Source organism: Sapajus apella, unplaced genomic scaffold (assembly GCF_009761245.1).
Source record: "Sapajus apella isolate SASKATOON/1434 unplaced genomic scaffold, GSC_monkey_1.0 scaffold15, whole genome shotgun sequence".
Lineage (NCBI taxonomy): Eukaryota > Metazoa > Chordata > Mammalia > Primates > Cebidae > Sapajus > Sapajus apella.
In genome coordinates this window covers 30,240,449-30,256,073 of record NW_022436955.1, presented here as the reverse complement: position 1 = coordinate 30,256,073, position 15,625 = coordinate 30,240,449, and the positions used below count along the sequence as shown (strand labels likewise).

Sequence of the window (15,625 nt, the reverse complement as noted above, 5' to 3'; positions counted from 1 at the left end):
ACATCTCACACTAACACCACACCTCACATGCATCTCATACCACCTCACACTCACACTTCACACTCCAGACCTTACACTCACACTCCTCACACTCATACTTCACACTCACACTTCACCTCACACCCCACACTCACATATCAGTTACACACAACACACCTCACACATGACACGCCAACTCACAGCATCCCTCACACTCACTCACCTACACTCACATCTCACACACCATATCTCCCACTCACACCACACCTCCCACATCACACTTCACTCTCACTCTTCACCCTGACATCCACCTTGCACCTCACATAACTCGCCTCACTTTCACACCTCACACACACCACACCACACCTCTCACTCACACCATACCAAACCTCACACATCACGCTTCACTCTCATCCTTCACCCTTACATCCGCCTCACACCTCGTACACCTCACATCACTCACACCTCACTCATGCACCTCACTCTTACACATTTCACACTCACATACCTCACTCTCACACTATGCCTCACAATCACACACCTCTTTCACACTTCACACTCACACACACCTCACAATCACGCACCTCACTCTTTCACACTTCACACTCACACACACCTCACAATCATGCACCTCACTCACATTCACACATACACCTCTCACACCGTGCCTCACAATCACACACCTCACTCTTTCACACTTCACACTCACACACCTCATTCTCACACCACACCTCACAATCACACACCTCACTCTTTCACACTTCACACACACACCTCACTCTCACACCACACCTCACACCTCCACACATGGTTGCATGTGCCCCAGGCCCGTGTCAGCCCAAGTGCTTCTTTTCATGTCTCAAAGGGAAAGGGAGGAGGAGGAGAGCTGATGGGAAATAATTCTCCCGATATTACCTTGTACCCTCAGGTACCAAACACAAGAGGCGCCATTGGCTTCATTTCAGAGGCACGCCAAATGCACTCAGAGAGGTTAGGTGACGTCAGGCCCCACAGCTGGCAAGGAGCAGGAGTGGTACAGCCCAGCACTGGCCCTGAGCCCACACACTGGTCCCAGGAAGGGTCATTTTCAGCAAGCCGCACGCCACGCCCCCACCCAGCCTGAAGCTGCGTGCAGATCAGGATCAGCCGGCACCAGGGACAGCCACTGAGCCGGCCTCCTGTGGCCAACACGCAGGGCCGAGCTCACAGCTGATGTCTTCTCAGTCTCTCAGATACACTCGGTTCCTGCTCCATGCCTGAAAAAGTGTGCTGCTGAACCCATCGGCAGGAGCCGGTGTGGAGCTCACATTCCTCAGTGCTTTTGGCTGCTCGTCATCCGTGGTCTTCACACGAGTTTATCTTTATGTAACACAGGCTTTCTAAACACTTCAACATTGCCATGAAGTCAAGATAATTTCTGGCAATTAAAGACCTGACTCACCCATTGTCCCTGTGCATTGCCATTCTAGGAAATTCCCCCACGTGGGGTTCCCGGTGACCCGCCCGCCATGTGTCAGGCCACCTCGCCCCTGGAAAGCAGCTTTTTCCAGATTTGATCGGAACAGGCTGCTTGTCTCCCCCTGGCCTTTCCTGGAAGGAGCCCCTTTCCCCGCGCTTCCTGGGTTCACCTGAATCCCTGACCATCGTTTTTTTCTCCCACTTTGTTGTTGGATAAATGTAAATGAAGTCTGTATTGGGCTCTCTAAGGTAAATGAAAGGGATGCTAGGGTCAGAAGCTTCAATGTTGGCTCTGATGGGGAAAGATTAGCCTAAGACTGCATGGTGCTTTTAAACCTCATACTGCCTGAGTGTGAGACAAGGAAGAGGAAAAGAGGATGAGAGAAAAAAATGAAGGAAGAGGAAGAGAAGAGGAGGAAGAGGGGGAGAAAGAGGAGGAGGAGAAGGGGCAGGAGGGGGAGTAGTCATATCTGCCCCATCACACCTGCATTGTAGACAGCGTGACGGAGGAAAGGAGGGATGCAGGCATATGTCCACCCTTTAAGGCCACAAGCTACAAGTTGGGCATCACCTTTGTTCACATCCCAGAATCTAGACGTGAAGTGACACCTGGGACCTTAGGTCTTCACTAAGAATGAAGGGCAGGGCCGGGTGTGGTGGCTCACCTTGTAATCCCAGCACTTTGAGAGGCCGAGGTAGGTGGATCAAGAGGTCAGGAATTTGAGACCATCCTGGCTAACATGGTGAAACCCCCTACTGAAAATACAAAAAATTAGCTAGGAGTGGTGGCGCACACCTGTAGTCCCAGATGCTTGGGAGGCTGAGGCAGGAGAGTTGCTGGAACCCAGAAGGCGGAGGAGGTTGCAGTGAGCCAAAATCACACCACTGCACTCCAGCCTAGGTGATAGGGCGAACTCCATCCCCTGCCCCAACAGAATAAAAGAATGAAGGGCGGGGTGGTGAATCTTGGGGAAGGGCAGTCATGCACCTGGTTATAATTAAAATGACCCCTTAAGAGGCAGAATGGCTGTAGAGAGAACTAGCGATTTCCTGATACGCATCAGGCTGGTTCTAGTTTGGGGACAGGTGTTCTATAAAACCCGTGGGTGTATATAGGGTTATCCCTTCCATGTGCAGCCAAGACCATGTCTCCTCTTCCTGGCCCGAGTTCATGGCCAGTTGTCTCCCCTCCACTCAGCCCAGAGTCCGGGTGGGAATGCAGGCAGTCTGGGAGGGGATCTCAGGAAGCATGGGGATGGGGTGAAGGGACCCAGGAAAGGGAGGAAGCCAGCACAGGGTTACTGTTGATCAGCTGACCATGGGGGGCAACTGGGGCTCCACCCTCCGGGGAGCTCTGGGAGACTGTGGGGGCCCTCACAGTTTGCAGCCACGCAGGGTTACATCTCAGCGTTTCACTGTCCCGGGCCCGGGGCTGCACCCGACCACAGTGGCTCTGGGCATTTCTGGCCTGCCCGTCTGTGAGGGGCCTTGTTATAAGGGCGCCAGTCATAATGGGTGAGTGGCTAGTCCTGCTCCAGCGACTTCAGCGCAACAAATCACATCTCCTAGGGCCCTATTTCCAAATAAGGTCACATTCAGAGGGGCTGGCAGTGAGGATGGCAACATGAGAATTTCTGGGGAACACAATGGATTCATAACAGGGTGGGAGAAGGGGCAGAGAGGGCACCGACGAGAGCTTCGTGGCAAATGCTTGCTGTCTGGGCGAGCACTCAGCACTGAGACCCCTTGGGAGGAGCTCTGCTCCATGGGGGACTTCCTTCTGTTCTTTGTGTGGCTTACTCCTGCTCCTGGGGCTGGATGCGTTGAGGGTGGTGAGGCACCGTCACCTTCTTGGCCTGGAGATCCCTGTCCAGCTCTGCAGAGTTGGCCCTGGAAGCTCATCTGAAGCTGACAGAAGGGAGGAGCGAGTGGAGTGCCCACTGCCCGGGCCAGGGAACCAGACCCTGGTGGCTTCGTGGCAGCTGCTGTACTCCTTGCTAGCCTCAGGGCGGTGGGGCCACGGGGGAAGAACGCAAATGCCTGGACTCCCACTCGGAATCTGAAGGCAGTCCAGGGATTTGGCATTTGAGTCCCTAGAGCTCGTTGCTAGCCATTCTCCTCCCCCTGAGAATAATCCATTTCAAACTTCTGAGCTGTCTAGACTTGTTATCTGGCCCCCTAATTCCTGAGAGCCCAGAGCGGGCAGCAGCGGGACCGCTGAGATAGCAAGGGGGTGAGGTCATTGGCGCGGGTCCTAAGGCAGGAAGTCCATTCCAGGGGACGATGGATGAGTGTGGAGCTGGTGCCCGCGCGGGGCCAGATAAGGTGTCTAGACCCAGCGGGCCGTTTCCTCCTCTTCCCCGGTGCCCTATCGGCATCCCCCTGCCTTCCTGCCGCTCTTCCGAGCCTCTCTGGAGAAGCCTCTCGGGAGGTTTCACTTCATTTTCAGTGTAAGGGGCGGCCGGTGCGTCTTGTCCTCAGCTGGGTGTGGGTGCGTTTTCTAAGTCACAGTGATGGTGGGGGCCGGAGGCCTTTCTGGAGAGGCCATGCTGGCCTCTGTCACTTTGTCCTTTCAGAGAGTTCAGTGGGTTAGGGGAAAAATGACATTTTCTCTCCCTGGTCTCCAAAGGTCAGTGGAAGGCCAGTGTTGGGACTGGGAGGACAGGAGTTGATGTCAAACAGACTCAGACATTTCCACAAGTCCCGGGGGGAAGAAAAGAGTCTGGGGCAAGTCTTATCTGAGACAGCCCCTGGGAGCCGTAGAGTGCCGAATACACTCGCCTCTCCGGAAGGAGTGGCTAATTTCATTGGTCCATGTGCACGCCAGCTGATCTCGAATCCTGGGGCTGCGGTTGGGCAAAAGGTCAAAAGGTCATTTGGTTCAATCCCCTGCCTCCAGGCAGGATTCCCCCACCAGAGAGGAATCGTGTGTGTTCTAATATTCAAAGACACACGTGGGGACCTCGGGAGAGGAAGTGGCCTCCCGAGCACCTGCGGGGGTGGATGAAGTGGTAATCCCCACCAGCTGTGCTGAGTCTCTGAGCCCCAGTAGTGCTCTGGGTTTGGAATAACTGCATTGTGGGGAACATCTGTGCAGAAGGGTATGGTGTGTCAGGAGGGCCACCGCCACCCTAGTGACGATGACAACAGCAAAAGCAAAAATGCATTGAGCACGCGCTGATGCCAGCTGATGTGGAGTGGCTGGACATATGCTGGTGAATCTCATTTAATCATAAAATAAACCTGGGCAGGGACTGTCATAATTATGCCCCAACTAAGGCTCAAAGGAAAGGTTTCTGCCAAGTGCACCTGGTTTGTAAGAAGTAGGGTGGGAATGTGATTCCAGGTGAGGCTGCCTTCAGAACTCAGGATGGACTAGCTAAACTCTTCTGCCCTAAACAGCTGTGTGTTCTGTTCGTGAAGGCCTCTGTGTCTTGTTTACTGCCTGGTGGACAGGCAGGGGTGGCTGACGGTGGCACAAGACACACAGATAATGACCAGGAGGTCAGGATGCTCACTCACATCTCTAGACCCCAAATTCTCACCAAGCCCTCCCTGTCGCCCCACAAGCAGTAACCACCCCCCCCTCCCCCGGCAAAACTCCCATTCCGTGAGAAAAGTCATGCTTATAAGGAAGGGCCTGTCTCCAGGGGACCAGTTAAATACGTAGATGATGAATGGGCTGCTTGAGGGAGTAGTATACAGCCACGAAAAAGAACCACAGCTCTTTAGATGCCAACATGTACTTATCACCAAAAGAGATGGCTGAAAACAGCAAGGTGTAAAGCCGTGTGGATAGTGTGTGTGTGAACGTGTGTGTGTGTGTGTACAGTCATGCACTGCATAACGCCTCAGCCAACAGTGGACTGCATGTACGATGGTGGTCTCCTAAGATAATCATGCCGTATTTTTATTGTCCTTTTTTGATGTTTAGATATACAGATACTTAGATTTCTGTTACAATTACCCACAGTATTCAGTGTATAGCATGCTGTGCAGGTTTGTAGCCTAGGAGCAATAGACTACACCCTACAGCCTAGGTGTGCAATAGGCTGTGTCATCCAGGTTTGTGTAAGTGCACTCTAGGATGTCCACACAATGACAAAATCACATAGTGATGCATTTCTCAGAATGTATCCCTGTCTTTAAGTGGTTCACAGCTGTGTGTGTATGTCTGTGTATACTTACATGTACACAGGATATGTACTTACCTACTTATATGCATGCAATGATACGTGTACAGGCCTAAAACATCCGTAAACATAGGCACCCCTGGGAAGGTAGCTGTGGGAAAAGGTGAGAGGGAGATAACTTTGTGTATCTTGAATTTTTAGCTATGTGACTGTCTGACCTTAAAAAGAAAACAAAAGCTCCATCCTGTCTTCTAAACAGAGTTGTTCTCATGAATAATAAACAGACCCCCTTTGTGCAAATAAAACCTCTCATCTTGCCTCCCCAGGAGTCTCAGAGGTGAGCAGAGGGCACATCTGTGGGCAGTGAGTGTCCCAGCCTGGAGCCGGGCATGGGCGCTTGGGGCCCATGGCTTTACCCCTACCCACCTACCCCTGGATGGAGTCGTTCAGTCCTGGGGCCAGGTGACACACAAATCCAGACAGAGTTTTGCAGCCCTGGGATTCTAGAACCCCCTATAGAAGCCACAGTCCTCAGTCCCATCAGTGCCCAAGCACAGTTTCCTGCTGGTTCAGCAAAAAGGTTCTTGTGAGAACTTAAAATGCCTTCTCCGAGGCAAGAGGCTTGAAGCCCACAGGGGCTGACACCTCAGTATTTATCGGCCTCCCCAGAGCTTGGACTTTCTGCCTCACCCATTGAGAGAGGCAGGGGCAGGGGTTATCTGCGGGTGGGCCCTCCCTCCTGTGGCATCTGCTAAAACCATTAAAGTCCCTCCCTTCTCAGCAACAGTCGGTGTCTTCTTAGTGCCCAGCTCGGGTTTCTGACCTCCGAGGAGTCCAAAGCCTACGCAGATCCCAGGGCTGAAAGGACTTTTCATAATTTGGATGAAGAAGGGCAGGGGACTCTTGATGGCTGGGAGGAGGAACAAAGGGGAACACACCCCCTTCAGAAATAGATCTGGGGCCGCTCAGATGCTGCGTGCAGCAAAGACAGCTGGCAGGTGGGAGGGCGACATTTGTTCCTGCCACCTGGGGTCTGGAGGCAGTGCTGACAAATGGCCATGCCAGTGCCCTATAGGAGGCTGGGAACAAACTTTTAAAAGTCACAGAGACCCCAGGTCAGACAGCTCGGTGAGGGGCCAGGCTGCTCACTGTGGAAGGTTGGACAAGTCAGGAAACACACGGGGCCTCTGTGTTCCCATCTGTACGATGGGACCGGTAACTCCTGTTTCTTGAGGTGTCTCGATGATTGAATGAGAGGATGCAGAGCAACTGTGTGGCAGAGAAGATGAACAGGACAGCAGCTCCTGCAGGGCCTGCCTGCCGCCCACCAAGGCTTGCTTCTGAGAACTGTGCCCCTAGCAACTCAGTCTCCACACGACGCCCTGTAGAAATCCTTTATTGCCATTTCACAGACAAGGAGAAGCCAAGAGAGGGAAGAAACTCGCCCAGGCCTCAGAGCTAGTGAGTGGAGAGGCTGGATTCGAACCTGGGCTTATGCCTGCTACCTTTATCCATTGTCCCGTCTGCAGCCAAGCCTGGCTTCCCAGTGAGTCACCAATTCAGGCTGCCTCCAAGGGCATGGTGGTCATCCTCAGCATCAGGTTCCTGCAAACTCAGCTCCCATCTGGTCCGTGCAGGTGAGCTTTGATTCAAGGCCTGTGGGGGTTCCCCAGACTCTGTGGAACCTAGAGGATGCCCTTTCTCAAGGCCCGGCGGGGAGGAATCCATTCTCTCTGCAATCTCTGGAGAGATTTATGCTGCTTGGTGGACCGGCATGCATGATTACATTTCCTTCTCTCTCATTAATCATCCCTGGGCTCATTCCTCCTGACAGCCAGGAGCCGCAGCCCGCAAGCCAGAGATCTCCAGTCTCGCTGCTGAGAACCTGGCGAAGAGGCTGGTGGCTTATCTGTGGAGGAGGCCTTCACGCTGCCCTGAAGAAAGGGCAGTGAGCTGCATCCCTACCCAAACCTCTGTCCTCTCCAGGAAGGGGCCCCTGCCTCCCCGGAAGCCAGGCACAGAGGGGCTTGCTCTGCACAGGGGGAAGGGACCCCCGGCACTGGCTGGCTCCAAAGTCATGCTGGGATGGTGGTCATCACTTTCTTCTTGTTCACTTCATAACTGTTTATTGAGAATTTACAATAAGCTGGTGCTGTGCCAAGCACTTTACTTTTATTGCCTTAGTGAATTGTCTCAAAGTCCTTTGACAGACACACAGCCTTCCGTCCTGCCTTCTGCTGCCTTCCGCTGTGGGGCATGGGATCCACCCTTCAACCCTGCTTTTGATCAGCTTTAGGGAGATGTCATTCGAATGCCATGCAATGCATCCATTTCAAGTGTCCAATTCAATGGCTTTTACTATATTCACACATATGCACAACCACTCACCATCTCAATCAATTCTAGAACATTCTTATCACTGTGGAAAGAAACCTCTGCATCCTTCAGCCATCCTCCCATTCTCCAGCCCTAAATGGCCCTGTCTCTTGGTGCATATTCAGTTAACAGACAGTAATTGCCTACATGCCAGCCCATGGCCCCAGCCTTTCCTGTTTGCTGCACCCCAAGTCTCTGCAGCCTCTGAGGCTCCTTGCTGGTGTGCTGGTGAACCTGGGGTGGGGTGTGTGGCTCAGCCTGCAGAGTCACCCCAGCTGGGATTCTGGCAGAAGGAGGAGAGTGGGATGGGGAAGTGGTCTTAGAGGCCTAGTGGAAGATGACAGTGGGGGGTGGCAGAGGAGTCACCAGGGATTATGACTCAGGGCAGTGAGTAGAAAGGAAAGGACAGGGAGCCCGAGGTATGCAACATACACTGTGTTGACACAGGAGTTGGGGCCGAGTGAGGAGGGGACATGAGGCAGGTGCTTGGGGTGGAGAAATGGCACCTGCAGAGATGTGGAGGGAAGAACACAGGGTCCCTGTGGAGCTTCAGCAAACTTGGCCTGAAGCTGCAGAGGACCAGTGGGGTGAGGAGGTAGGGGGAAGGACAGGCAGGAGACAGGCCAGCAGATGAGGGCACATAGGCTCCCAGGGGAAGGGACTTGCCTGGATCCAGACCACCCAGGCTCTGGCCTTACCCTCCCCTGGGTGTAGACCCCTGGAAAGCAGAGATGTTTCAGAGGTCTCCATGTTCCCAGCTCCCAGGCCGCCAACCGAGGAACTCAAAGAGGAGGAGCTGGCCTGCTGCAGAGTACCATGATGGCGCCTGGGACCCTCTGGAGGCCTGATGGCAGTGACCACCGGACACAGCCTCTCCAGCACTTGGTGAGGCAGACATCAAAGCCTATGCCACAGGCTGGGTCTGGCTGCCTGAAGTAGGAGATCCAGGTGCATTTGCTGCTGGTGTGTTGCACTGTGAGGCATTTTTGAGGGTACTGGTGCCATAGGGACAACATAGCTGGCTTTTTCAAATGCCACTATTTTAATACCATCCTTGCCCATCATTTGGGAGGTGAGATATGAGCCCCAAATCACAGACTCACAGGACATCACAGAAGACACCCCACACGGCAACAGCTCCATGTTTTCTCCACATGAATGCACTGTTTTGTGTGTGACCTTTTTGCCTCCTCTGGTAGAGACCAATCAGTGGCTCATCAAGCCAGTGACCTCTTTTTTGTCCCCTAGAAATACAGCTGGACTTTGTTTCCCAGCCTCCCTTGCAATTCGCTGTGGTCATGTGACTGAGTCTAACCAATGGCCCAGGAAAATCTCCCTTCCAAGATTTTCTCTTCTTTCCCTATTTTCCAGCGAAATTCAGAAGAATCTGAGGTCCTGGAAGACCACTAGACAGAATTCCCACCTGGAGGAGAGCTGCCTGTTAAGTCAGGAACATTGGTTTAGACTTTACATCATGGAGTTATAAATATTTATTGTGCTAAGCCACTTTTATTTGGGGGGTTATTTGTTACAGCACCTAGCATTACCCTAATACGCCTCTCTATTTGAAAGATTTTGTCTACTAGAAACCATAATTATTTTTTCAAAATGAATTCTTTTTTCCATTGTATCAGTTAAAGACATCTGTAACTTCAATGTAAATAGGCATTTTTTGGAATAGCTAGAAAGACTTTATAATAGCTTTCACAACTGTCTTCATCAAGTCTTAAGGTTTGGGGCACCCAAGATGGGAATGGCTGGTCCGAGAGATTATAGAAAGTGGAAATCCAGACCCAGGAGGGGTGTGTGATTTGCCTGGGATCACACACCTGTGTGGCTGAGTCAGGGCCACATTCTGTTGGGCTCAGGTAGAGGTGGGCTGTGTCTCAGTCTGCTTGGGCTGTCATAACAAAATACACAGACCGGGTGGCTTCAACAACAGATGTTTATTTCTCATAGTTTTGGAGGCTGTGCCAGCATGGTTGGGTTTGGTGATGGTGCTCTTCCTGGCTTGCAGAGGGCTGCCGCCTTGCTGGGTCTTCATGTGGCAGAGAGAAGGCTCCCTGGTGTCTCTTATATGGACACAAAGTCCAGCATGAGGGTCCCTTCCTCATGACCTCATCTAAACTGAATCACCTCCCAAATTCTATTACATTGTGGGTGAGGGCTTCACCATATGAACTGGGGAGTCACCAATCAGTCATTAGCAGATTGTGTCTGCATTCTCTCAAACTACTGGTTTTTTTCCTTCTCTATTTTTGTCCAGAAGTTTTTGCTACAAGGAATAGCTTTCAACTTTGAAATAATGACTCAACAATGTATATCTCAGTCTCTCGTGTCATGAGCCGTTTCCCAACATTATTTTCCACGTCTACATCATGTTCTGTTTTAATACACATTTCAGAATTTACACAGCCAGTCTCTTACTGTTCGACTTTAGTTTCTCTGTTTTTGAAAAGCAACAGGGCTTCTGGGGAGCATTTTGCATTTTGGAGTCCTTCAGCTTTATTTCCTATCAGCGTGCTTTTGCAGAAACTGCTTCCTGTTGAATAAATTTTCTAAGGTTTTGGCAAGCCCCTGATCTTGGTCTCTAAAGTTAGATGCTGTGTTTGACGAGCATGAAAGCAATATTAGAGAGAGAGAGAGAGAAGGTCTCAGCCAGGGCAGAGGAAGTCTGTCCTACCCTCCCCACCCTCCCAGCCACCCCCGGGGTGACCCAAAGAAAGAATGGCCTGGAACCCTGCAGGGTATGACAGCACCCCGGTAACCCCTGAATGGGGTTACCAGGAAGTGACCAGAATTCCTTTCAGTGACGAGGAATATTCAAGACCAGTCCATTGGTGACTTCCCATGCCATGACTTGAAGCTTGAAAATAATTTGATTTTCTTAGCTTAAAAATCAGTTACAAAGGTAAAAAGACACTCACTGTTCTCTTAAAACATTTAGAATTTACCACCTCTACTTTTAGTTACTTTCTCCTTCCCCAAAATTGAGAGAATGCTAATGTCATATTGTGGTAGCTAATTATCTCTCTTTCTGTCACATACACACTCTCATAGGTATGTATATATATTTTACACATGTGGACATATATATATCCATAGGAAATAATTGATGGTTTGTAAGTGTGTTTATATAAATCGTATCACACTGTATCAATCTAAAATTTACATTTTTTTCAGAAGCTATTTGTGTTACTGTGGACAGATCTAACTTGTTCTTCTTAACGCCTTCAGCATGCATCATCTGGATAGCTTTAGAAATCTGTTAGAATGCACATGGGTCCCCAGGGGGAAGGCCTTAGAAATCAAAGTGGGGTGATCTCCCCGTTTTTCTGAATTGTCCTCTATTTGGGGCCAGAGATACCTGAACACCACTGGGATTTGAAGGTGCAAAAGCTCAACAAGGCTCAGCAGAACGTGCAGGACAGGACCCATCCCAGGCGACAGAGAGGAGTGTCTGGATAAGTCTCAATGCACTCAAAATAACACAAATCTTAAGCAGCCACAGGAGTGAGGACCACCAGTTACTGAAGAACCACCATGCAGAGCACAGCCTCATTCAGAGTCTCATCACCAGTTTTTGCATGGGAATACTGTGTTCCTATTTCAAAGATAAGGAGGCAGAGAACACAAACGTGGTCAATAGCTATTGGTCCAACATTACAGTTACTGCATGGTGGAGCTGGGACTCACCCAAGTTCCTTCTGCTTTCAAACCCCAGGGTGTGAGAGTAGGGCAGCAGTGGTCTGCTGGTTGTCACCTTTTATTTTTAAATTCCATGGAGCACAAAGGAGTGGCAGGGCAGAGGGTGGCATCATAACACACTGAGATCAGCTGTGGCAGTGAACAATGACCTGGGTGCTGCTCAGGGCTGGGATTGTCTCAGCCAGTGTGCTGGTTGAGAGAACTCCCTCCTCCTCCATTAGAACCTGGCAGTTCCAGTTCCCCAGACTCAGTCCCAAAGCCTCCACCAGTTAGAACATCCCATGAGGTACAAGGGGAGTACAAGACACGTCCCCACTGAGAAAATTCAGGAGTTCAGACACCATTGACTTTTATGTTCCTAAATCAGAGGCCTTCAAGGTTAGGCCTACTATAAAATCACTCTCTCTCATTTGCATTCCAGATTGTCTGCTCGAGTGGGAGATACGGAGCCAAAGCCACAGCTTGCCATGTGAAAATAACACGTAACCACCCATGCACCTGCACGGGCTGCTCTCGGGGGTCGGAATGGAAAACTTGACCATAGTCTACAGGCTCTGGAGTTCATAGGAAGAACCTTCTGCACTCCTTCTGGTCTTACTGCCCAAGTCGAGCCTAGAGGCCCTTACCAGAGTCACCAGCTTTCTGTTGCTCTGCCACGTTGGCCAGCACGTTTTACATTTGACTCCTCAATGCCTACTGCTAGGGAGAATCCACCTGGAATTCAGATTTTTCCTTCTAAATGCCAGAAGATCTGATCATGCCAAGCCCAGATTCCATCCTGGCAATGACCAGAGCCCATGTTCTCTGTGGGCAAGTAAGTCCCTGAGAGTCTCCGTTTCTTTCTCCCCAAGGCAGGAGGCCAAGTGTCACTCACGCTTTATCTTCTCCCACCTGGCCTGCTTCCCTCGCTGGAATAAGAGTTGATGTGTTGATATATAAATGTATGCAGTATGTCATCACCTGCCACCCTGGAAGACCTTGGGTTGGAGTCTGATCCTTCCTGTGAAGTGTTTGTGGTGGACATTCAGCCACAGAGCTCCTACTGGCAAGATGGGGCCTCGGTGCAAAAGACAGAAGGGCCCCCAGGGGGTAGCAGACAGTTCACAGGTGCCCCCCACCCGGGGCAATGAATTCCCCAGGCTGTGCTGGGCTCAGCCTCATTCTCCTTGGCAGTCCCTGTTTGTGTTACCACGGATGAGCCCAGGAGCCCGACAGCAAGGACATCACCCACCGTTATTTGGCTCATCCAATTCGATGCACGTGGAACCTGGGCACCTGCCAGCAGTGACACATGCCTGAGGTCCCCCTGCAGGCCAGGTTTCCTGCCAGCGCCGGGAGCCTGGAGTGGGTGTCGGCTAGGGTTTCCTCTGTCCTTGTTCCTACCCCCGGCTCCCAGACCATCCATCAGCCCACAGCTCACCTGTGAAACCCAAGGCTGGGAACTGCGGCGCTATTCTGTTACAAAATCAAGATTTATCGGAACATGACAGGCCTGGAGGGTTTTATGACATGCATGGCGCCAGTCCCTCCTCCTGACCTATTTGTCCCCGGTGGGGCAGGGCATTTTCTGACTGCCGACACCACTCCATCTGCTCCTGGATTCCCAGCATTTTGACAGTCAGGACAAAATGTCCAGCCTGGGCCAGGCCCCTTGGGCTGGATTATCACTTCGGCAGTGAGCGCTTGGCCCCTTCCCCTTGGAAAAAGACCTCAAGCCCTGCTCCCCCCAACCCTGGCTCGGCCTGGTGTGAATGAAATTCAAATCGAGCTCTGACAGCCCCATGAATTGTCTGTTTTCCAACCTGCCTCCCGCTCTTTCATCTTCACGGCAGAAACAGTGAAATAATCCGTTCCCATCTCTACAAAGGCCCCACCACACCCCAATTGCCTGTGTCTCAAGAGAAACGTGGTGTGGGGACCATTTGGAGCCTCTTTAAAAACAACGTCACCACATCCTGAGACCGCCTGGGAATTGCCGTCCAGCAAGGTAGGGAGGGACTCGGGGGGTGACAAGGACACTGGGCCAGCTCTTCTAATGATTTAAAGAGTTAAGTCGTGTTTACATGAAATGGAACCCATCAGGAAGTTGGAAGCTCTCGGCCTCACTGTGAGCTCTGCCTAGTCCAATGCTGTTCCCCCGCTGCGTGTCCACCCTGGGCAGGGTTGCTTTCTGTTTATTCAGTGTGCTCCCTTCTTTCTCAGCCTGACTCCTGGCTCTCGGATGGCGGAGCTGAGAGATGTTTGATGTTCAGAAAAGGAGGCTGAAAAGGGCTTTTCTTGGGTGGGTAGAAGAGGCAGCACCCCTGAAGGTTGCTTCTGGCTGAGAAGCGTCGCAGCCAGAGGGTGATGCCGGCCGCTGTGTGCTGAGACCAGGGTGGGGAGTGTGTGGGGGGCGAGGAATAATGCCAGCCATTGATATTCCTGGCAGCTCACGGTGCCGTGGCCTGGGCTCATCATTTTCGGAAGCCAGTGCAGGGGGGACTGTGTCATTCTGGTTTTGCTGATGAGGCTGCTGTGCCACTGACTCACTCAGTGTAAAAAAGATGGCCTGCAGCAGGGCTGGGGAGGGAATCCAGCTGATGCCAACCTTGTTCCCAGGAGGAAATAGCTCTGGCCTGCTGATGACAAGATAGTCTTCAATTGCCCTGGTATCATTCGATTGTCGCGTCTGTACGTTGGGTTTATGAAATTTACCTCACAGGGTTTTCAGTCTCAAATTGGAGTTGACATATTGATAAATATATTCGGTATGCAGTGGGCACTCAATAGTTGTTCACGCACTCCCGTTGGTTGTGAGCCTTGTAGTCAAAGGAACTGGGCTAGAATCCCTGGTTCTGCCCCTAACAGTTCAATCACCTCTGGCAAGTCCAGCCAACCCCTGAACTTCACGTCACCCCTGTGAGTCTTGGGGTCACACCTGCCCAATCGGGAGAGAGTCACAGCACCCACCTCACGTTCACGAGGGCTCTCACAAGACGCTGCAGGTAACGTGCTTGGTGAGATGTGCAGTAAGGAGCAGCTAGATGTTTGCCCCATGGGGAGAGCCAACAGGGGGTCGTCATTGCTGCCATTTCCCAGGTCTCTAACTGCACCTCTGGAGAGCCCAGGGGCCAGGTGAGCCAGAGGCCAGATCTTAGGCCTTACCTGGGTGTGGGCTGTTCCCTTCCTGTATGTGCAGATGCTTCCGTGGGCCCAATCACACTATGGCTGTAGTCTGTGGCCTGTGGGCCCCTGTGAGCTGCGGCAGCCTTTGCTGGCCTGCATGGCCTGCATACTTGTGTTTGGAAATGAGAAGTAAAAAAAGCTCGCCCAGCCAGCCTGGCATGATTTCATCCCCAGTACACCCTGAAGCCCCCACCAGGAGACCGGCAGGATGCCAGGGTCTGTAGAAGTTCACAAAGCTGAACTGGCTGTGACCTGAGCTTGGACTCCAAGGGTATGCCAGGCTGGCTCCTTCTAAATGGGAAGCTCTTCACCAGGCCCTGCAACCCCGAGGAGACAGCAGAGCTCCGTGGTGCGGCTGACATCACCTCCATGGGCCCCAAGATGAGAAGGGTGTGTAGAAAGACTCGCATGGAGGTCATAGCAGCTTGAATGGAGCACAACTGCACGCCTCCCCATCCCGCACTGAGGCCACCTGCGCTTCTGCCCATTCTACACTGAGCTCCACCTCGCCCCTGCCCGTCCCTCAATGTGCAGTAAGGAGCCGCTAGATGTTTGCCCCATGGGGAGAGCCAACAGAGGGTTGTCATTGCTGAGGGGCGCCACCTAGGCGCCTGCCCATCCGACAGTGAGCACCACCTGCGTGCCTGCCTTTCACTCAGTGAGCACCACCTGCATGCCTGCCTGCCTGTCCTCTAGGCTGTTCAGTGACCACCCACACCTGGATGTGGGCAGTGCTGCTGAAAGGCCATAGAGTCATGGGCATAGCCGCTCTGGAGGACAGTCCAAAAGTTTCCCACAAAACTGAG

General features: G+C 52.1%; 1 long non-coding RNA gene across 1 annotated transcript in view; it reads left to right on the top strand.

Annotated features, from left to right (window-relative positions):
• Nucleotides 1–12,080: 12,080 nt before the first annotated feature.
• LOC116555732 overlaps nucleotides 12,081–15,625 on the top strand; it is a 61,999-nt gene continuing 58,454 nt past the window's right edge. The window contains exon 1 of the long non-coding RNA XR_004270645.1: nucleotides 12,081–13,641. This is a non-coding gene — a long non-coding RNA (uncharacterized LOC116555732). The remainder of the gene's footprint in view (nucleotides 13,642–15,625) is intronic.